Below are 23,034 nucleotides of genomic sequence, written 5' to 3'. Positions count from 1 at the left end.
GGAAAAAGCTTTAAAAGACACAAAAACTTCATTTTAAACTACGAATGCCACGAATACATTCTGCGTTTTTTTTTTTGGTTTTTTTTTAACAAGCAAAACTCTAAATATACACCGGAGAGATTTTATGAAATCTGGTGTGGATTTTATTCATAAACACTCAGGTTTCCGAGCAGATAAAAAAAAAGCAGTTTGTGACCCTGCAGCTTGTTTCACTTGACCTTTTACCATCAAGAGGAGGCGAGGCCTCACATCCTCCATGGAATACGTGCTCACAGGAGCAATGCCCTCCGTATTACAGAGGTGCCTAAACAACAATAAAAGACCTTGTACATAATGCAGTGTGGATGTGACCCTGGAGGTCTCTCCGGCCCCTCGAGCAGCAAATCACATCAGCATAATGATCCGCATCACGGCCAACGGCTCAGGTGGAAGCTCCAGCGGTTCGCACTGGTTCAGAGGGCAGACAACTCCCCGTGAGACCCTCAGCCCGGCGAAGGTCCCGACACGCTGCACGTGGGTGAACGAGTGTGAACCCCTCCTCTTCCTCCTCCACCGTTGCCATCACAACCATTACCGACAATCAGAGTGATTTGGCAGAGACGACCTCCACTCCTGGAAGGCCGGTCTGTGTGTTCAGGTCCCCTCTGCTGTCTGCTCCAGCTGGGCACAGGGCTACAAAATCAATTTTTCTGCCACTGGATGAACTGTGGGCAGGACTGCCAAGTGAATATCCCCCAATCCCCACCCCTGCAACCGCAGGAAAAAACTCTGCGGGACAGCAACGATCGAACGACACAGAAGAAAGCAAAGACCCAATAGTTTGTGTGTGTGTAGTTACAAGCGCAACACACATCTAGAAGCTGATCTAACATTGAGGATTTCACCTGGCAGAAACATGGAATAAGGAGCCACTCCCACCAGATCAGGCAAAAAATGTATAATTAAAATCTGAAAACGCTTCCTCAGCTGGCCCTGCATTACTTTTATTGGCAGACTTTATCATATTTTTTGTATTGTACCTTCCCTTAGGCCTTGCATTTTCTTCTAAATCATTTCAGTTGATCAACTCTTGTTCTGTGATAGATCATCTACCATGGTGCTCGTTTCTTATTGAACAAAATTCAGTTTTACTTGCTGGAACACTTCAAGATCTTTGATAACTTCCTCAACTAACACATGCTACTATAGGACGGAGTGCTTGTTGGGGCTCAGTCCTCCATCCCATCCCATCATGGTGAACCCACGGAAACAATTTCCCGCAGACAGTCATAAAGAGGCCTATTGTATGCAAAACCCTCCTTGAAATACTCACACTATTCTGAACGGAGCACCTGCTAAACTCACAAAAAAAAAAAAAAAAACGAAATTACAATCCTTTCACACGTACATGCAATTTAGCATCCTTTATACAAGTTCCTTGTAAATCAGGCCCTTTTTGTCTGTCTGTTCCCAGCTCCTGGTCCACAGTCGCTGATTTTCTCTTCCCCATGCGAGAGCTCCAGAACTCTCCCTCCTTTCGATTAAAATCCATCCGGGCCTCGCGACACAAAGCATTCGTCTCCGACCTGTTCTGTGCGATTGCAGAACTTCTCGCTGTGCTCACAGTAACAAATTACCTGAAAACACATCCCGGTCCAACTGTAGCTGCTCCCCGTGGAGCTCGTTTTTCACTCCTGCTCCCAACACATTAACAGGCACACACACATTTTACAGCCGTACTGGAATCGATGCTTGCTGTTACATTGAAGTGGCCGTAAAAAGATTAGTTCGATTCAAACTCGGGGGCTGATGGGAACATTTCTCAGGGGATACATGCTCGGAGGAGGAGGAGCAGAGGAGAAATCATCTAATCTGAAGAAAGTTTGCTGTAAATTGAGGCCTTTATGGAGACCTTCTTGTAGAAGCAGATTAATTATGGGATTAACACAGATTTATATGTCATAGAGCAGAGTCCAACCTCGAACTGAGAGGAAAGCCGGATTAAAAGTAGGGAAGCATCAATACTGCTACAGTAGATATTACACAGAGTACTTGTACTTGGACAAAGATCCCCGATACAACAAGGCGAGTATTACGAGATGCTCTCCAGAAGAGCACCAGTGATGATCACAGTTAGACTCTTTAATGTTTATGAGAAAGACGGACAGTAAACCATGATCTGCCAAAGCATCAAGAGACAAAAGCCAGTTGGTACAACGTCAGCAACTTAATCAGCAGGGACACTGGGACCAGCAGGACGGGCCTGACGTCACTCACTGGTTCTACATGCTACATGCTGAAGAATTTCAGGGCTCACATATCAGTGATGCTATGTGCTAAATATGAATATAAATATTAAAGTATGACTGATAGACTCAACAGCAGTCTACTGTATGCAGAGGGCTACACACTGGAGACAGTAAGGCTGTTGGAGGTGTGTGTGTAGCTTCATGGCATTTATTAAGGACTTGTATCGGGAAACAGCTGAAGGTTAGCAATTGTACTCGTCCTTTAAAAAGGTGCATCCTTAATTAAAAGATGCACTGCTGATCAGGGACAAGGTCTGCCTTTGATACCTGCCATCAGTGATCATAAACTCATCACAGAGGGAAGCATATTGTTGTCTCGGAGTGTAACCAAAGGCTGCTCTCGCCTAACAAGCACAACTCTCTCCCTGGTTTTTCTTCTTCTCCTCGTTCTGATCAGAGGTGAGCTTTAATCTGAGCCAGGCGAGTGCAGGGAGAGCGGGATGGAAGGAGGTGGGGAGGAGGGGGGGAGCGCTCTGTGGAAGAGTACTGGCTCGGCTCTGGGATGCAGTTGCCATGGTAACAGCAAAGAGTACCTTCTCTTTTTTTTCCAACCCATCGTCTCTTTCTCTCCTCGGAGGGAGCGACAGAGAAAACAGGAAAAAAAAGAGAGCGCGGCCGAAAAAGAGCTGGAAGACGAGGCGGACGGAGGAAGAGACGGAAGGGGATCGAGGATGAACGGAAAGAGATGAGAAGAGACGGGATAGAACGCAATATGCAGCTCAAAGCAAATGTCAAGCAGCTTCCCCTCGGCTTGGAGGCGGTAAAGGAGCAGCGATCTGGAGCTGGACGAAGAGGAGGAGGAGGAGGAGGAGGAGGAGGAGGAGGAGGAGGAGGAGGAGGAGATGCAGGCCAGCGTTACCTACTGCTAACCTCTCTGATTTCTGTCTGCATAATCCTGCTAATGATGAACTGTAATGTACAAACTATAACACGTTGAATTAATAATCATCTTAATCACATTTATTCTTTAGCTCACACTCAGAGTGCAGTGCAGCTAACTTAGTTTTATTTTAGACAGAATCAATGTTTAGGAGAAGAAATCAGTTTTCAAATAGCATATATGTCGAACGAAGCTACATCATCAACATTTCAAGTGAAAATGAAGTTTTTAATCCATGTAGGACAAGTTTGTTTTGTTTGTTTGGTTTTTTTTGGCCTGATGATGAAGTCAGGACACTCTAGAGACAAATGTTATCGTCCAGCTACTGAGCATGTGCAGAAGAACTGTTTACTGCTGCCCTGCTGCGTGTGTACTGTAGCATTTTCACTGTTTTCATAGAACATTTTGAAATGTGCCACCTTGGGAGCCTTGTTCAAAAAAAAATTCTCCAAGTACTGCTGTCATGTCAATGGACCATCTACAAGCTTTGTGTTCAGACTTACGAAGATTGTCTCAAATTCATGTCAAATAAATCCATCTCATTTTTACATGCGTGCACCTTGTTATCTGAAACCATTGAAACCATTGCATAGATATCCTACACAGTAGAACAACCTCAATGGATAACAGTTTTGCACTGAGTGGATAGAGACACAGCCTCCTGAACCCATGATTCAAATTCTTAACGAGCATTAATTTATTTTTTCATCCACAAAATGTGTTAAAATGTTGAGTCTTGTTATTATGGAGGAATTTAGAGAAGTATACTTCCATTTCTTAGCTTATATACCATTGTCATCTGCTCCAGGTACTGAGGCTGGTGTCAAATTACATGTTTCTTGGAAGCTCATCAATCCAAAGTACAAGTTTTTAAAAAGAGCAGAAGCTCAAATAACCTGCAGGGCTGCATAGAGGACTACAGTGAGATAAATAAAGACAGTTTTTTATACAGTAGCCATGCACACTGAAGCAGGTGTTCTGGTTCTATGATTTACCCTTTCGAAAGCACCAAAATGCTCATTGTTAGTCTTTTTTCCTATCTCACAAGTCAACAGAACTCAGCTGTCAAAGTGAGCAAAGAAGTATTCATTCCTTATTTAAGTGCATATTCGTTCTGTTTGAGATTCTGGGTCATTTCAGTGCTTCTGTGCTGCGTTTTGTTCCCAGAGTCAGCAGCAAAGCGCTTTGGTTTCGCTGCAGCTCTGATTCATGCCTCTGACTTAGCTGCTACCCCGTCCCCAAAGCTTCAGAGGCTCGCGCTCCTGTTATCTCACTATTTAGTGCCAAGCATGGAAATAAGACTGCAATCACAGTGGCAGCTCTGCAAGGTCACACACACACACACACACAGACACGGAGCAGTGCAGTCTACTTCACACCAGCGTGGTGTTTACCAAATATCACAGTGCTCTACTAAAAATCCATTCGTCCATCTTCTATCCAGATTTAGCCAGTTCACGGTCGGGGTGAAGACAGGGTCGATCCCGGAGGGTCTGCAGTCCATCACAGGACAAACACACCCGCGAGTCACTCAAGATTAATTAATCCGGAGTACCTTCTCCACAACACCCTACTGAATTCAGATCCTAATGAGCTAGCATTGAGGCCAACCCCTTTAGCCTCTTGGCTTTTCGCACGCAGACATTCATGTGGGCAGAGTACCAAGATAAATTCCCATTCCAGGGCCGGATTTAGAAAAACACTGATGGGGTGACGAGAGCTATTATAACTCTATTTAAATAACATCTTTGGAAAAACAGTGTTGATAAAGTGCCATAACTTTTCTTTTAGGCATTTGGTGCCCGTAGCATCAGTGTAGACAGATGGCTCACAGCAATCCACTGCCTTCGAGCATTGTTTGAGTGTAGAGGAGAAATTAGGCTTGACACATTTAATAAACACTGGTATCCATACTCAGTATCAGCAAGAAATTAAGGTCAGAACTTGTTCTCATGCTTTAAAGAGGTATCAACACATCCCTATGTTACTTTTATTCTAACATTACTCTTTCTTCATCATCCTTGACCTGTTCCTTCTGCTAGCTTCTTGCAAAAAAACTTTTTTTTGTTTTTCCTGGATCTGGATGGAAACTGTTAAAAGCTCAGTTTCGGGAGACAGTGCTGTCAAATCTTTAAAAACAAGTAGGAAAATCCTATCATGAGTTCTAGAAAGCGACTGGAATCCAGAGCAAGAAAGGCCGATACTGTGTGATATGATCGTGTTGCTTGGATGCTGTGTTTCACACAGCCTGCAGGCAGCTGAGTGAAGACTGCAGGAGTCTAGTCGGGACGTGACAAAGGTATGGAGGATTCTCTCAGTCTGAAAGTCATCCGCCATGTCGTCATCAGCCGAGGCTGCGCTGCCTCTCTCGACATGCCTCGTCCTCGCCGATCGGAGGCAGGATGTCAGCCAGAGTTCATGCAGCCGCTCGGCGAGAAGCGCGCATGGCCTCATTCTCCACCGTCGCATATAAACACACACACTGACAGCTGGTGTTCACGCCGACAGGAGTCACTCAGGCATCGCCCAGAGCATGTTGAGCAAAGAGAAGCTGAAGGTTTCTCCTCTTTAATGGGATTCTTCCGCTAAGACAACAGTGCAGCGGGCACTTGTTGCTGCCGAGACGCCCTCTCATTACCCAGCCGAGCTTCCTGGGTGAGCAGACACTCGATGACAGACGAGGCTGCGTAGGAACGACAGAACAACAGCAGCAGCAGCGGGGGGGAGCCTCGCATTCCTGCAGCACGCTCTGGAATCACCCTCCGAGGAGACGGAAAAAAAAAAAAATATCAAAGGCCACGTTTCTTCAAGCGCAGCTGTGGTAATAACACGTGCTCGCCTTCCTCGCGGCGGAATCTGCACGCTCCTCGATGACTATCAGGAAGTTGCACATGGAGAGAAGCAGAACTGAGAGGCAGGTACAAACTTCCGGAGGAGCCTTTCTAAACGGTCACTGATCGTCCTCAGTGTGAGATCAGGACCACCGACTACCTGCTCACCTCTCAGGGATCCATCACTGAAGGACAATAGCCTGCTCCGTAGCAACACCAGAACAGAGTCCAACAACTCCACCAGGCTGGTTAAGAACGCGCAACAATGCTTGTTTTTTTTAATCTAAATTATGTGTATTTCGTCTATTTTCGTATGGCAAACTTCAACCTCACAACCTCATTTTTAAATTCTTCAAAACTAATGTAATCATAACCACTGCAAGTCATCAGAGGTAGTGAATCTGATATTCATATTCACAAAAGAGATGCAATAAATGGATAATGTGCATGTTATTTTACTTCTGACATACAACCCTTCATGAATCCTGTTAGTAGCTCGGCTTCACCTTGTGCAATATTGTTGTTGTGCCTGTTGTTTTTTTTTACATGCCTTCTTTCGGTAGATGTGACCCAAAAGGATGCAAGCACTCTGAGAAGGTAGCCAAACTGTAAAATACACAATCCAACACAAGGAAAAAAAAAAAAAAAAAAAACATTCCAAATACTTGTCTTTCTGCAACAGTGGAAGCTTTCCCAAAACAAAGTCTTCTAGTCGGCTTTGCTTCCTCTTACCGCCCACTTCATGTCTGAAAAACTATTATTTTATGGCCAGAGCTCAAAGTCTCCTCAACAAACGAAAATAATGAGGGTGATTTGTAGTAATAACGAGGGGCGCTTTGCTCCACTTTCATCCCGTCAGATGCGTACAAAGCAGAAATTAATCTGGAGTCCTAACACTTGGAGACGCCAGCATATGCGCCTCCCGTTTTATCAGTTCCTGTCAAAGAGCTGTCACGTTGGCAGGGGCCAGTGTGTAATTGTCTCGGCAGGAAGCCTCCGCTCTGCTCCAGCTAATGAGAGACTGCCACAATGGCTGCTGCTCCCCAAACCAGATCCTCCACCACTGTCATTTCAGAGCTGAGAAATGATTTCCTGCTGTTTACAGCTGTGTCACCGCTGAAGTGCTGATGACAAAACCCCAGAAGCAGGTCAGTGCGTTTGGCTAAAGATCTGTTATTTTTAGATGGAGCAGCACTTGACTGCAGTTCTAAGGAGGAGATCACAGCTGATGAATGTGGTTTACATTATCGTACAGCATGAAGATTCCTGATTAAGGCCCCATTCACTTGAAACGTCTTGCAAACGGGGAATAAAACTTGGATTTTCTGTGGCTTGTTTGAGATACCTTTGCATTTCCAAGGGAACATCACCTTCCTCTAACAAGGTCAACACACACAGGACTGGGTATGTGGTGAGTTGCATGAGCATTGGCCCCGTTCCCAATTCAGAGATTATCCAGTCCGTCCTATTCACGGCTTTAGAGTCACAAAAGAGACTCAACTGCATGTTTTGGGACTTTGGAAGTAAACTACGAAAAGAAATCTTCACAGAAAGTAGAAAAGCTCATTCTGAACACATGACAGTCTCACTACAAGCTAGCAGTACCAACCACTGCCCCACCGTGACCGTGGTCAGTCCACAGACTCACAACCGTGACACTCAACAAAGCTTCCAAAACATCCTGAAACACAACTTTGTGTTTCTTTTTATTCAGATTAGAAAGTGTTGAAAAATAAGGACAGTTAGTCCAGGTTTGGATCTTTTGATTTTCTTTTATGAGCTCAAATTTATTCAAGGTCTTAACCATTCTTAATGGTTTTTGCATTATTGTCACAATGCTTATGGCACAATTTTCATGCACCTGCCGCAAGACCGACCAAAAACTCTGAAGGAGTGTTGAGCCTCAGGTATGCAACCTTCAAGTTTTAATCAAATCTTGATCAAAGCTTCAACTATATCAAAGCAGATCTGTTCCACACAGAAGTCAGAGGCAAAAGACGCAGCTGGGACGATATCAATATTGAAAGTCAACAACTGCTTTCCCTTAACATACTTGTCATCCTCACTTTGCATTTTCCTTTACACGCCCGCACCTTTAAACTTTAATTTACATTTAATTCTTCATAACTCTGTGCATAAAACCCATCCTTCACAGACTCGTTTGATTTCCTTGCCTCACCTGCATCACTCTGCACACCCCTGCACCCTATTATTATGTGTATTTTCAAACAGGAATAAATCAAGGGCATCGTAATCAATCAGACTGCAGACGGTGATTGCGGACCCTTTTCCTCAGCAGTTTAAGTGACGCATGTTTCAGATGTTGACTGTGATGTGAGAACAAGGGCACCTATTGGGCTTATCTCTGAATAAAATTAAAATTGAAATGAAAGGGTTACATTGATTAGTCATTGGAAAAGTGAATGCATTTCTTGGCCACCAGTTAGAATCGCAACAACACATCAAACACTGACATATGAAGCTTGATGTGGTGAATAAACATGCGAACAGTTAACAAACTACAGCAGGCATGACACACCGGAACATAGGGAAGTGTGACCCTTGCATGGAACACTTACAGTAAGACAGCTTTATCCTGCTTGTTTTCTTAAAATTACCTTCATTCTGTCTCTTACTGTACTTGTGAGACGCACATTTAGTTCAGCTAATGAAGATGGTGAATATTTATTCCTAATAACTAGTTGCTGTTTTTAATTAAAGAGAAATTTCCTAATGAAGATAGTGGAGCACTTTCTCTAAAAGTTGTAATACTGTTTTTCAAAGATCTAAAAAACTATAAAGTAACCTACTAATGCTACTTGAGCTTATAAGAAATCCATTACACAGTATGTCTTTGATAAATGATATGGGCTATTATACCTTTTTGATTTTGCACTTATTGAGATTAAATTTCATATCTTTTTACGAGATGTCTTTGACTATTACTTCCCAGCAGTGCATGCTATTTTACACTCTGCATCGCTCTTCTCAGATATCTTAAACCACACCAGTGAGATGAATGCCAAACTCTTGTGAAATCCATTCCTTCCAACTTGAGTGTTGCCTCATGATCCTGCTGAAAGCGCTAACACAATACCTGCTTTGTTTCCCGCAGTGTTAGCGCAGCTAGCATCAAGGCTCACATTAGTTTTGTGCCTTAGAGGGGGGAAAAAAACGCAGGGTTTCTTTAAAATGCACTCTGCTTTAACCGGGGGCTCCATTTTGGTCAATTTCCACTGACGAGGAGAGCATAGCGCAGCGAGGGGGAAAATGGAGCCAGCTTTCATCTTTTGTGAAGCTTTCTTTATGCATTTTTGATGCATTCAAGGTCAAACCATCTTTATCTTTTGTCCAACTTAAGTCAAAAATATGACTTTTAGAGAGCACCTCGCTGCTGCATCTGTCGAAGCCTCGTGTCACCCTGCATATGCATAACAGTATGCTAATAATCCCCCGGTGACTTCTGAGGACCGCGGTCACGAGCGCGGCTCGTCTCCTGCAGGAAGGACGCCGTGCACGCGCGCAGCCGTCACCTCCAAGGTGGACCCAACAATATCCTTTCACCCTCAGCTGAGGCACATAAATCATGAGGAGACGCAGCGAGGCTCATCTCTGCACGGCTCGGGTAGCCTTGAGTTGCAGTCACACTCCTTTACTGTATTTATCTCGAGGGATCAACACGGATCAGCGGGAAATAAAACGGGGGTGTTGGGAGGCCTGCGAGGATCCCAGCAGAGCCTTTTTCCTTCATCACAATAAACGTAGGATCACCATAGGATGAAGTTTGAAACTTGACAGTGCTCTCATTAATGCTACAGTAATGCATTCACTTGTTCATTTCTGCTATTGAAAGGAAACTGAAACCATCCGTAGCGTAAAAAGTCCACTCCGACACGTGATGGTTCAGCAATGGCGGCCTCCACAGCGTCATCGCTCCCAGTTCATATTCTCCTGGGCCTCAGTAGATTCTGAGTTGACAGTTATCAGTTACGGCAACGGATGAAATTCAGCCTTAAAACGGGGCTTCTGTTTGAATCCATCCTGACCAGAACGGCGGTGCAGTGTGGTCCAAACGAGGGGGGCACTCAGACGGCCCCAGACGGCTGGAGAGGCAGGCTGTTTTATCACAAATGGGCCCTCCGACGAGCCCCCAGAGGCAGCCCGCATCCCCGCTGCTGCTAACCCGGCTAGCACTCAGCCACCACTGCCGGATAATGGACTGCTTCTAGAGGAAGGTGGGGGGGGGGATGGGGGGGGGGGGGGGGGTTTTGAGCCACTGCATGGACTGCGTGCATGCTGCCGGTGCAGGCTGGAGTGCAGCAGTCAGTGTGTGTTATCTCGCAGTCGCACTGTTTCTCTGAGCTTTTCCATCATGTAAGAGCATTCCCCAAGACCGCGAGCCGGTTCAGCCGGGTGCGTGCTCCTCTGCTCACGTGCACAATACCGCAGTGCTCCGGCGGCGAGCAGAGGACAGTCTGAGGAGAGGGTGGGACAGGAAGTGACATGTGCGAGCCCCATCCTTGAGGTTTTTTCTTCAGAACAAAGCTTGCAGCGTCCCCGCCGCCGTTTCGTCACGGCCCATTTGAAGGCTGCAGAAGGCGAGAGGCCATATGGGCGATCCATGAGTGAATGGACGCTGCACGTTCGGCTAATTAACTTCTCTTTGTACAGTTTTTGTGACCAAGGCCAAAGATTCTTCATCAAACCCCAGACTAAACAAAAAAAATCAAATAAAATAACTCAATTTCCATATCAAGCAGATGGCAGCCAGCTCACTGTCCTCAGCTATACATGAAGGTCTCCAAGGAAATCTGTTTGATGCAGTTCCATTCCACCCCCCCTCCATGATGCCCTCTGTGATCTGTTAAGCCAGCAATAATAAGCAGTTATCTGCAAACAGCTCCATTACAGCGCAGATAAAAGCTGCAAAGATCTCAGCAGGTGCAGCGCTGCAGCCGAGCGCTGTAATAACAGTGGAAGTCGTCACGGTGACATGTAATTATCACGCGGGGCGAGCTTCGGAAAGTCATCACAATGTTAGCTTCCGCTCCGTTAGCATGTAGATTAAAGCCGAGCAGTTAGCCACGTGACCGAAGCACTGTTCAGTTTTCACATTATGTAATGACACAGATGATAAATGAAGCCGCTGAGTGCAGGTTTTCAGAGAGTCGACATCCGAACTATGACGAGACAAGTGGATGAATCGTCTCGGAAAGTGTTAAAGCTGAACATTCGATGCACCGGTTGCACAGCTGCGATGTGAAATTTCTCATGCACAGATGTGGCGTGTTGGATTAGAATCATTTCCCAAAGAAATCGAAATGCCAGCGGGCAGAGTAAGGAGGGCCGTGCTGAATCCTGAAATAAAGCCACAGAAAGACAAAGATCCAGCAGCTGAGTTCCTGCTTGTGTTTGTCAAAATGAAACTTGATGTTCGGTGAAGTGTGAAATCACTGCACCCTGATGATAAGACCTTCAGCGTTTAGTGAAGCATCGGGCGTATCGATGGCGCCCCCACCCTCACCCCTGCACGCTTATTCCTCCTCAGAAAAGACACAATCATACCAACTGAAGCGAAGCTCGGGTTTGTTTGTATTCAGAAATCATCCCAATGTGTCGCAGTTTTTAATGTCAGTTCAATCAGAAGCACTTTCCAGCATGATTTATTTGTTCTTTTTTGAAGAAACCATAAAGAAAAAAAAAAATACATCTTTAATTGGGTGCAATTTTTAGGGCTGTCAAAATTGATGTGTCAATGCAGAATAATCCATATGACTAATGCGTTTCACCCATCTGTAGCACTTAATGAGTCAAAATCCATGAAATATCTCTAGAAAGGCATTTTGGCTAGTTTGTCCAATTAGAGTATGTCCCGAATGGCCAAAAAAAAAAACACACACAAACTCAAATCAATAAAAAAAAAAAAAAAAAAAATCAAAAACCAAATTTTTTGACCAAAAAATTGAGTTTAAAAGCAAACTAAAGTATGTGGAAAAAAGTGGAATAAATTCAAGTAAAAAAAAAAACAAACAACTAAACTAAATTAACAAAACTGCTTAAATTACAGATTACAACATGAAATCATGCATAAAAGAGAAAATCATGGCAGCTGTATGAAAATAGAAAATAAATGAACTTGTGAGGCTGTTTGCTTTCACTAAACCACCTTTGCTGTTACCACGGTAACAGAAATAAATCCACCTTTAACTCACCACGCAGGGCGGAACAAGCGCGAGTATCACATTCCCAGAGGCATTTTCTGATTACAGATTTGTGTTGGAATGATTACTGTGCCAAAATTTACACCCAGAAAAGAACGGAAATCAGAAAGATACAAATTCCGAACACTCCACTGCGGCTGCAGACGCTCCGAATCCCAGCGAGCAAAAGCTCCACATAAAAGATCTCCGTCATCTCCGGGAAGAGTTCAGAACAAGACATCTTCAACGCAGAACCAGGACAGAGGTCTGCAGCCCTCCAGTGGCTCCCTCAAGCTCATTAGAGTTATCCCAAAATAATTCAGAATCTTTCCAAGATGTTGTTCTTACAGGTCGGCAAGACGTATCTCCAAAACAGATCACCAGAGACATATCTGAGGAATGAGCAGCTAGAGTTTTGCTAAATATGACGATACTAATAAAAGGAGGCCAACTACAACAGACACTGGCTGTAGCAGACTGAGTAAGGAGACACAAACAGGTTTCTCTGTGTTTGGTTTCACTTCATTGGCCCAGCGGGCTCGTCTCCGCCGTCCAGTCGTCCTCCTCCCAGCGTCCTCTGCTGCCTGCCCTTATAAAGCTGCTCGCAGTCCGCAGCCCCGTTCAGACAGCAGCGGCTCGATCTGCCGACGGGGAGGTGGAACAGTGAAAAACATGGAGAAGATCCCCAACCGAAGGGTTTCTCTGATAAATCCAAAGTTTCTGAAAGGCATTCAAAAAGCTAGTGTTTAGAATTTCTGTCACCTGTTGTGCTTCACGCCTCAACAGTTTGTGTATTTAGGATCGGTTTTTATTCAGCACCACCTCCAGGCCTCAACACAATGGGTTCTGTGCTTCAGGGCAGCGAAGACACTGCGCCACATCTCATTAAAATGCTTCGTGCATCTTATTTTTTCCTGCCTCACCAGTGAAAATCTAAATTGAAGATGAGATCGACTATGAAATCCATTTATTCTCTTCTGAAAATCTGCAGTCTGGTTTTAAAGCAGAGAAAGGAAAGCGACTCGAGCTGTTTTCTCTTAAGTCTTCTTGGATTCAAAGGAAGCCCACGATCACCGAGTGAGGCTTTCGCTGACTGCATGTGTCCAATCAAGACGAGAACGCTCAAGTCTCCTTTAGCTGTAAGTGCCTGAATCAAGACTCCAGTGAAGCCAAAAGCACTGCAGGAGACTCGTTCCAGGCACTTTATTTACAAGGCAAACGCCAAGTGTCCATCCACGAGCAGGGCAGAGGTTTTTTTAATCTTCTTAATGAGGATTGTGAATGGAACCACACTTACTGATAAGGTACAGCATTAGAACCTCAGGCTTAACCTGGTGGAAGGGTTGTGCTGATTGCCGTTTACAATCACTGTTCATATCCTACATTCTCTACATACGATCGGATGAGCAAACTCTGGAGCATTTTTAGCTGTTAGTTCGGCTTTAAACAACAAAGGTGCAGTGCTTCAGTTGTAAATTATTCAGAAAGGTTTGAAAGCACTTTTTATTTAGACAGAGCTGCAATTAGCAGTTCAGCCACTAGTTGCCCAGATGAATATAAAGCAGAGGTTCAAACCCTTCACCAGTCAGTTCAGGAGTTCACCTAACTCCAGACCACGTTCACACAGAAACATCAGAAATGAAATGAAAATTGTGTTTTAACATTGGGCCACTTGTGGGTGCTGTTTGTTTTTGTAATGAAACCACAGACACACACACACAAGGAGAAAAATACACTCTCAACAAGTTGGATCATCATTACAGGCACCAGGAGAATCTGAACTGGGAGTCATGACGTTACTGTCCGTCTACTCACACATGAGCAGTATGATTTACTACCACTGGTGTGCATGCGAAGAAACAGCGTTTTCCATCCATGCATGCACAGATTCTCCAAAAGTTCCAGCTAGGGAAACCTTTTCCTAAAAGTTGCATTTTCAGTTACTCAGCATCGTCATCACATAAAAGGACACCCGAAACACAGCAAAGGTTTTCCGTTTTCACACCGTGTAAACAGAGGCTAAAGATGATGTCCAGTTTTACTGCTGAGCTCAAACTGGCTCAAACAAAAACAAGAGCCTTCAGATTAAAATGCTCTTTCAAATTCCTCAGGTTTGCTCCACTTTCTGGAAAAGTTTCCCTTTCACGCTTCCTTCTTGACAAATCTGAGAGCCAGCAAAGTCGTGAGACCCCTCGTGATACCTGAAGCCCCCCCGAGGCGGTCCAACGCCTGTTGAACCACAGCTGTGAGACATCTCAGCCTGGATTTGGGAACGTGAAGCCCAAATAGATCAGACTTGAATTTCCTCTCAATGCCACAGATTTTCAGTCTTATTAACCAGAATATCATCAAAATATTTCAAGACACTTTGGCATTGATGAATTTTTCATGAGATGTTCCATTAATTAAACCTGAAATCTAAACTTTCTTTGACAAAGCTCAATTTTCAGCTTAATTTTCCAGAACTCGGTGGGTTTTACTCTTTTGTTTTGAGGTTTTACGTTAATTCATCACAAGAAAGCCTGACAAATCCGGTGGTGAGTGAATCAAATGAAACGGTTCAGTGGGAAAGCAAATTACTCACATTTTTCTCATGAATACTGAATAAAACTCTTCTGAAAAGTTCTGTTTTTTTCACCCACTGCTTCCACCTTCAACACACATCCGCTACATCCAAGTTCAGCTCTGTCTTGACATGAACTTCACTCAAAATGCAGTTGTTGGTATGAAATGCCTCAATTCTTACAGCCTTGAGTTTATTTGTCATTGTGTTTTCCATGGAGCTAAGATTTTTCTGGGTTAGTTGGTGGAAAAACCTCAAAGTCTCCACCTTCTTCGGCATGTTGGCTGAACTTCTGCTGTCATTGTGTGCAGACTCTGTTCCAGTGAAAGAAGAATCGGCCATCAGGGAATGGATGCCATGTCCATGAAAGGATGACGGCCGTCTGCTCCAATAAAGGTGGCTGGTGTGTGTCAGAGGGAAATTCACACGTACTGAGGACACGATGTTTCCCAGAGTTCATCACTCATGTGATTCCATCGTCTCTGCCAGCCTGCTTTCTTTCCCACAGTGCACTCTGCCACCGCTTACCCAGGTACACCGTGCAGCTGGCTGCCCAGTGGGAAATCCAACATGATTCATCAGAGTCTTTCTCTCTGTCAGGTCAGACATTAAGTTGCTCATTCTTTCAGGTCGTGGACACATTTAAGTGAAAACGAAAAACATTGGTAGAGTTCTGGGTGTCTGCTGCGTTTGGGTTAGAAAAAGAAACAGCAGGAGCAACTAGTGGACCCACATGGAAACTACAACATTTTCAGTGTTTTTGCAGTTTCTGTAAGGAACACTGTTATCAACTCTTCTGAAACTGAAACGCTGAGTAATGTCAGTTCTCCCTGAGCATTCAGACCCCCAGTATGTTCTCCACATACTTCTATCATCTTCATAGTTTCACTAAGTTCTTGTCTTTCTACAACTTTACAACTTTTCTGTTACTCCTTGCTCAAGGACTTCACAATAAAAAGCCCACAAGTAGATGATGCTTTGAGATTAGTTCTTCCAATGACTCTTGGGCCTCTTCAGAACAGTGACTGAGCGATGTTCAGGTTCTTCTTTTTTTTTTTTTTTTTGTGCAACTTTTTTCCCCTCCATCAAGTGTGGTTGCAGTTTCCACCAGCTGGTAAGAGAAGGAGCTTGTCTGACTGGCTGAATTTTACCTGCCGTTCATGTTTTGTGCTCGTCACTCCTGCCCTGTGGCCGCCAGGTATGAAATAATTAGGGCCATTGATTCATTTTCCAAATGAGTTATTCACAGTTTTTATTAATCAATCATGATTAATCACACATTTATATTTCATTTCCTGCCATTATGAATTTGCAGAGCATGAAAAAGACAAAGAAAGTCTTTGGCAACGCGCTTATTGAGCATATGATGATAGTGATAAATTTGCAATATGTGTGCTAAAGGCCTGTACGATATAAGTACTGCTGAAAATCTAAGAACAAGCCAGTTTGTACAACCAGCTGCATTGGAAAGGAAAACATCTAAAACATCAGTCATTGAAACGTGACATGACTGGCAATAAATCAAGATTGAGGCTATTTTTAAACGATATTGGCATCTCTCTGCTTTCCAAAATAACAGCGTTCTTTCTCTTCTTGGACCCAATTCTGTTAACTTTTCAGTTTTCAAACATTTTCCTTTGTCATTTGAGTTTTTCTGCTTCTGACTTCTGCTGTAATGCCATAAGATATAATAAAATACTAAAAAAAAGTAAATTAAATACTCAAATTCTTGTGCAGTAAGACTCCATTTGATTGACTGAACATGTTGGCATAAAGAGCACGAAGCAAAAGGAAAACACAATTCAGCATAGTAATTACAAAAAACGTGCAATATATCCTGCAATCCATTAATCTGGATCCTATACATCTACTGCAGGTGTCTGGACCACTTCCAGAGGTTTTCACATAGCGGGAAAACACTCTCAGCCAGTCCTGCAGTTAACAGAATACTGAATCTGTCCACTTGACAGGAGCCACTGGCGCCACATAATCAATGCGAGCTGCTTCTACTGTCACTTTCCACACAGACCCACGTAAAGACGAACCGCTCGCACAAGGACTGACCTCTTTGCAGCTCGCACGTTCAGACGGGATCCACCGGGACCGTGTAGAATGTTCCCGGATCACGAGGCGTGTGGCTGGTGGAGGGCGCCGGGGAAACGGGGGAAGTGCAGCAGCGCTGTTGTTATGGCAGTGAAGAAGTGTTTTCACCCCTGCCTCCCAAACACAGGCTCCTGCAGCTTCCACATTCAAGATTCTCACATCTACGCTTCAGATTTACGAGCGCTCCGACCCCAGAGCAGGTTCAACCACCGCAGAACTTCGCACGCGGACAAAGCGGTAACACGCAGGCTAAAAGCTGGTTTTTAAACTAAAATTCTGAACTTGCCTGATACAATAATAGGCCACTTATCAAAGCCAGAGGTGCAGAGATACTTTGATGGTAGGTGAAGGCTGATAATTCAAAGAGCTGGACTGAACACAAAAGAAAATCAAAGGGAGGAAAACACACAACGCCACAGGGAATCTTTTAAGTGAGCTGCATGGGGAAAAAAACAATGTGTGCCAAAGCTAATCAAAGAAGAAACTGCTATTTTAGACCGTTTTTTATTGAATTTTAAATCTGACCCTCAACAAAATATCCGCACTCTGACTCTTCAATTGGATATTGCTCCGGCTGCGTAAAGGTACTGCCCAGCTTCAAAAGCTCAAAAATCAAAAGCCCCGTGGCTCAGACACACTTCTTAAAACACACTCCCAAAGTTCGCGTGTCGGCTTCACCCCTGCAAATCAATCACGACAACTCGCCCAAATTCAATTGAGGGAATCGATGAAACTTAACACTTTGGCCAGCGCTCAAATCTTATTTTGCTCCGCTCCGAGGTGTCCCTGGGCGAGCCGCTGACGTTCAGTGAAACAAGTGAGTCCTACTTCATCGACGGCAGCGTGCGGCGTGCACGCAGAAAAACGCTGCAGCCCGACACGTTGAGGCAGAACCAGAAGAATTCCCCCCACTCGTTCTCACAACAATCCCTTAATAATGACGCAGGAACGCCCGGAGTGTCTTCCCACCCGCAACACGCTCGCGCCAAAGGCGCCGGCCCGCCGCTTTGGTCCTATGTAGGCCATACTCCGCTCCGCCAGCGCCGTGTGTGATTATACGTACGAAGCAGGCCTCCGCTGTGTCACCGCGTCTCAGGAGGGAGATAAACAACATTCCAAGTGTAAACCCTGAGGGCCCATCGACCGTGCGCCGACTCAGTTATGCAACGTGCAACTTACTTTACAATCCGGCTGGAGTTCACACCGGGACTGCCAGGAAACCGGTACACACTCACAACCAGACAAATGGACGAAAACACACACAATGATACAGACCAGAGTTCTGCAAAAGTTTATGACCAGCTTGTGAGTTTCCACCAAGTCAGAGTTAACATGTCCTACTTTTAAAATAAGGCAAACACACCTTAAAGCTAGGGTTGGCGATCTGAATGAGATTCATTTTTTTAAATACTGGTTAAAATGATCTTTATGACCCGATGGGAAGCAATTCATAGCGTGTTTTTAAAGTAGTTTGGAAAATATCCGCTATCTACAGCAGGAGTAAAACGGGAAAAACAGCAACCAATAGTTTTGACGGGACACCTTTTTTAAAACCAATCAAATCCCTTCGCCGTTCGACCTGCCCCCTGCGCGTACATGTCAATGGCGTGCACTGACCCTGGTTCAGTGCGTGCATAGAAGGATGGAGCGTCGCTGCAGAATGGCGGAGAAGAATGTTTTGGGGGCTTACTTACTGTTGAATGCGCCATAACTTGGCGTTGTGCAAATAAAGAAAAACAAAGAAACTAAGCGCTGAGGACAGGTTACGCCAGGAACACACTGGACGCGGAAGCGACGCGCACGTCGCGAACGTCTCCGCTCCCAACGGGAGATCCGCCAAGGGGGTGGGAGCTGGGCGGAGCTAGGCAGAGCCTCGGGGAGATGCTACATTTGTGCTACATGCTAGTTTTCCACCAACCCGAGCTTTAAGTTTCACAGTTTTGATCCTAAAAAAAATGATCGTTTTTATCTAGTTTCAATTACAGGATAGGATGATTAACAGTTCCAGATGTTTTTGTACTTTGATTTTAGTGGTTCCATCCTACTTTTACAGCATTTATTTTACATATCAAATGTGACTTTTAGCCTTCTAACCAGTTTTGGATCCCTTAAGCAGTTTTTCTCTCCTAGAAAGTCTCATCATTTTAGAATATTTTGAGCCATTTTAGCTTCGTTCCATTTCTTGCAGCTTTAACTACTTTCCCCATTTTATTCATTGTGCCTTTTCTTTTTTTTTTTTTATTCCATTTTAAGTCAAGAGTTAAGAGTCGTCCTAAAAATGACTGGTGTGCAAATGAAACAAAACATAGAATGCTTATTGACGTACAGTTTTATTTTTTTAGAGCTTCAGTGAGGCACTACAGAAGGACTAAAGAGCCGCATACTGAGGCCGATGTGCACAAAGAGGCAGAGCGAGCAGGGTGTTCTGTAGGGATGCACTGATACCGATATCATTATCCCCCCATCAGGTAAGAGTGTAAATTAGGCTTAATGGCGTTTAGCTCGTACTCATATTGACTAAAGGTTCGTATTCCTACTGATGCATCTCGAGTTTGTCAAAATATAAAAGCCACATCCAATCATTTTTATGCAATTCACACAAACTGAGCATGAATCTTGTTTTAAAGCACAGCTTCCAGTCACTCTTTCAAAAACATATTGCACTCTGGACATTTGATGCACTGCAGTCTTCTTCTTTCAAACGCCCACGTGTTGAGAATACAACCAAGCGGAGACCAGATTTTCCTATTTCCATCTTTTTTTAACCAGCAGGAACTTCAGGGAAATGATCTGCACAAATTCCATTAGAGAGATGTGTGTTCAATAACTGCTTTAACACACACCGCACTGAGAGGAAATACAAAAAATACATTACTAAAGATGAAACCTCCACACTGACATTTGAAGAATATGTTCTGACTGCAAGTAAATGCCGGCTGTAGCTTCTCCTGATTGACAATGAAAGCTTTATTTTTTGTCTGTTCCAAATAGAAGGGGAAAAAAACAGTCTTGAATATATAATGTGAGACAATGAAAATCTGGTTCCATCCATAAAAGCTGATATTAAATGTCAGCTGATGCTGCTGTTTTCCAGCCATGGTCGTCTGACCTGACGTTACCAAGTCCTGAAAGACTTAATGCTTCACAACATGTGGTTTGGGACCGCACATCAAAGATATATACAAGAAACTAGTATGTCCACGCCCACCACCACTTGTTGACACTGTTTTTTGCAAATCAGACACCAAATGGGCACACACCCGAATAAAAGTGGCTAAGTCCTGTGCCTTCTGCTGTGAACAATATCAGCTTCCACGGCTCAAAATCTGCGATTTTATGTCAAGCAATAAGACAAGATCAAGAATTACGGTCAATCCGCTGTAGATTCCCGACAGCATGAGATGACTTGAGCCCAGTTTACATTATAAGTGTTTTTTGTTTAAATGAAAACAGAAAACTTCCATTGTGTCTCGGGTGACCCTTTGCATGACGACGTTGCTCAGACGCACTGAAAACACAACTTTTGGAAAATCTTACGACTTCATTTCCGTGTAAACTGAGGATAATGCAATTTTTGTGAAACGCTCCTACTGTGCATGTGCACCAAAGCCGTGGGAAATATCTCTTCTGCACATGCTCAGTAGACAGAAAGGCGCAGCAGTGTTTTCCTCCAGAGTGTCAGGACTCCCAGAGATTCTCCTGGAATCTGGACGTTCGAATTACGAAAGACAAAGCTGTGACTGTCAACTATCAAACTACCATGTAGTCGACATCGTTAATCTTCTATGTGTTGGTTCATTACAAAAAACAAACAGCACCCACTAGTGGCCCAACCTGGTAGATGCATTGTTTTCTGTGTATCTGTCGTTTCCCTGTAAATGGACATTGTTTTCACCAGAAATGTGCAAACGGGGTCTAAGAGCACCAAGTATAGCTAATACCCAAGCAGTCACAGCTCAATCTGACCAAAAATCAACAACCAAACCAACAGAATGGAGGTTTGTTGGATTTTGTTTGTTGTGGTCTTGTTTCCCTCTTGTTTACAAATGATCCAGATCCTTCCCTGACCGCCACACTGCAACGTCATTGGTTGATGGACTCCTGAGTACTGAATTCACAAAACTGCTAAAACCATGTGGTCTTAAAAAGCCTTTAGAGGCAATCTGAGGACTCCAAGGGAGGAAGGAAGGTTTGGAGCTGCGCAGATACACGACTCAGCCAGGTTCTGAAGCTCAAACAACTAAATTCTAACTTTGTTCTCCTTGGATGGATATACACCCATACACACACACACACACACACAGTCCCTTGCACTTACATGACCTTGCTGCTGCAGACGACACACACACACACACACACACACACACACACAAGCTGCTGCTGCTGTTTATATGACGGCACGAATGCTCATCCAATCTCTCTGCTGTCCTCCCATTAAGGGCATGCCAGGAGCCACTGCGGCACCGAGAGCCCACTGCATCAGCCAGCGTGTGTGTGTGTGTGTGTGTGTGTGTGTGTGTGTGTGTGTGTGTGTGTCCCAATGAGCCGTGCAGTGAGTGACAAGTGCAGCACGAGAGGCAGAAAGATAATAAACGCCGGGAAGCACCGCCTAGAAAAACCTGCCGGCCTTAGAGGACGTTAAACAAGTGACGGAAAAAGTGAAGGGAAAAGGAGCAGAAGGACTCGTTTCCAGCCAAGCTTTCCAATCAATACGGCATTTATAATTCAGAGAGTGAAGACCGCAGTTGGTCGCCTACATAATTAAAAGATATGCAGCATAATTTCAAATATATTTCAGGTGGAATGTTCGTTTTAGTCGGCTGGCCACTCACTGATGCGAGCCTCCCAGATTTCTTTGCACATTTCCATGAAAAAAACATTTTCTAATGGAACTCACTTCGAGCAAGATAATCACTCATTATGTTAGTACAAGCTTTTCTAATACCAAAAGTTTCTTGTTCTTTTCAACATTTCAACAGTGAGGAAAATGTGACAATGGGAACTCAGTTGTTTGAATCTTCAAAAAATTAAACTTAATTCCTTATCTGTTTTTGCAGATAAATAACTTCGGGCTCAAAACATATTTGCATACGGTTATGGATCAGTGTTGTTCACGTAAAGATATACTTTAATTTCTGTGCTGAGCACTTTAAATCCCCATCTCATCCAAAGCGTGTTTGGCTTCCTCTGTCACATACTGCTGTTTTTAATTGATGTAAATTCCCTTTATCCACACCGCATTTTGCTTAAGAAGCATAGGAAATTATTTCCTCGTAAACTGCAGCTGTCTTCATCAAAGCTCTACTCAGAAGTGTTTACAAGATGTTTAAAGAGTGGGAAAAGTTTCTCGTTCACAGGACAACGGCCCGAGCATCGCTAACATCCAGCATAGGAGGAGTTTCAATCTGCTGTTTAAGCAACTCATAATATTTAGGTTAAATTCCAGAAAATATGGTAATTAAGCTTCATTAGTCAAAATGTGGCACGTAAAGGGAAAACAAGTTGTGTGTAACAGTATTTGTATTGTGTGTCCAGATGTAGCTACACTGTTACAATCCTCGGCTTCAAGAACTTTCCATGAATTTCTTCCTCAGCTCTGAATGTTTTCAGTGCATGATTATCCTTCTTTGTTTTCTCCAGTCACAAGGTTTTCACACATTCTGAACTTGTTCTGCTGCTGTTTTTTTCTACTGCATTTTTTTTCCTGTTCTCTCAGTCAAATACATTAAAAATGGAGGATTTTCCATGGTACTGTAGCAGCCTTCGGTGCCATACTGTGACACCTAGTGGTCGCACGTGGTATGATCGCTACATTTTTATGAATAAACTTTCAATCTAATTAACTGGGTTCAGCTATTCATCCAGTATCTACGATTCTGGGTCACTTTCACAAACTGTTTCACTGAACATGGTTACTGACCAGTTCGCTTGTTTCTGCAATAACCGACTTCTTGCTATGCAAATGCTCAGTCTATTTGCTTAATCATCAATAAAATTATTGGACTCATGTATCGTGCGCCTGGTTGCTAACACAAGAATGAGTACAATATATTACAATATAAATGTTTGTGCTATTCAAAAGTCTGAATAATTTGCAATTCGTGTTTCCACGCACTGTTCGTTCTTGATTTGCATCTGAATTTGTGGCAAAAAATATATAGAATTAACT

At 43.8% G+C, this 23,034-nt stretch overlaps 1 protein-coding gene across 1 annotated transcript in view; it reads right to left on the bottom strand.

The window, feature by feature from the left end:
* LOC115387962 (band 4.1-like protein 1) overlaps positions 1-23,034 on the bottom strand; it is an 85,807-nt gene that overhangs the window by 33,041 nt on the left and 29,732 nt on the right. Inside the window, 1 exon segment of the mRNA XM_030090869.1 lies at positions 2,360-2,365. The gene's annotated coding sequence lies outside the window, so the exon portion shown is untranslated.

Source organism: Salarias fasciatus, chromosome 5, assembly GCF_902148845.1.
Source record: "Salarias fasciatus chromosome 5, fSalaFa1.1, whole genome shotgun sequence".
NCBI classification, from domain to species: domain Eukaryota; kingdom Metazoa; phylum Chordata; class Actinopteri; order Blenniiformes; family Blenniidae; genus Salarias; species Salarias fasciatus.
This window is presented reverse-complemented; position numbering and strand designations above follow the sequence as displayed.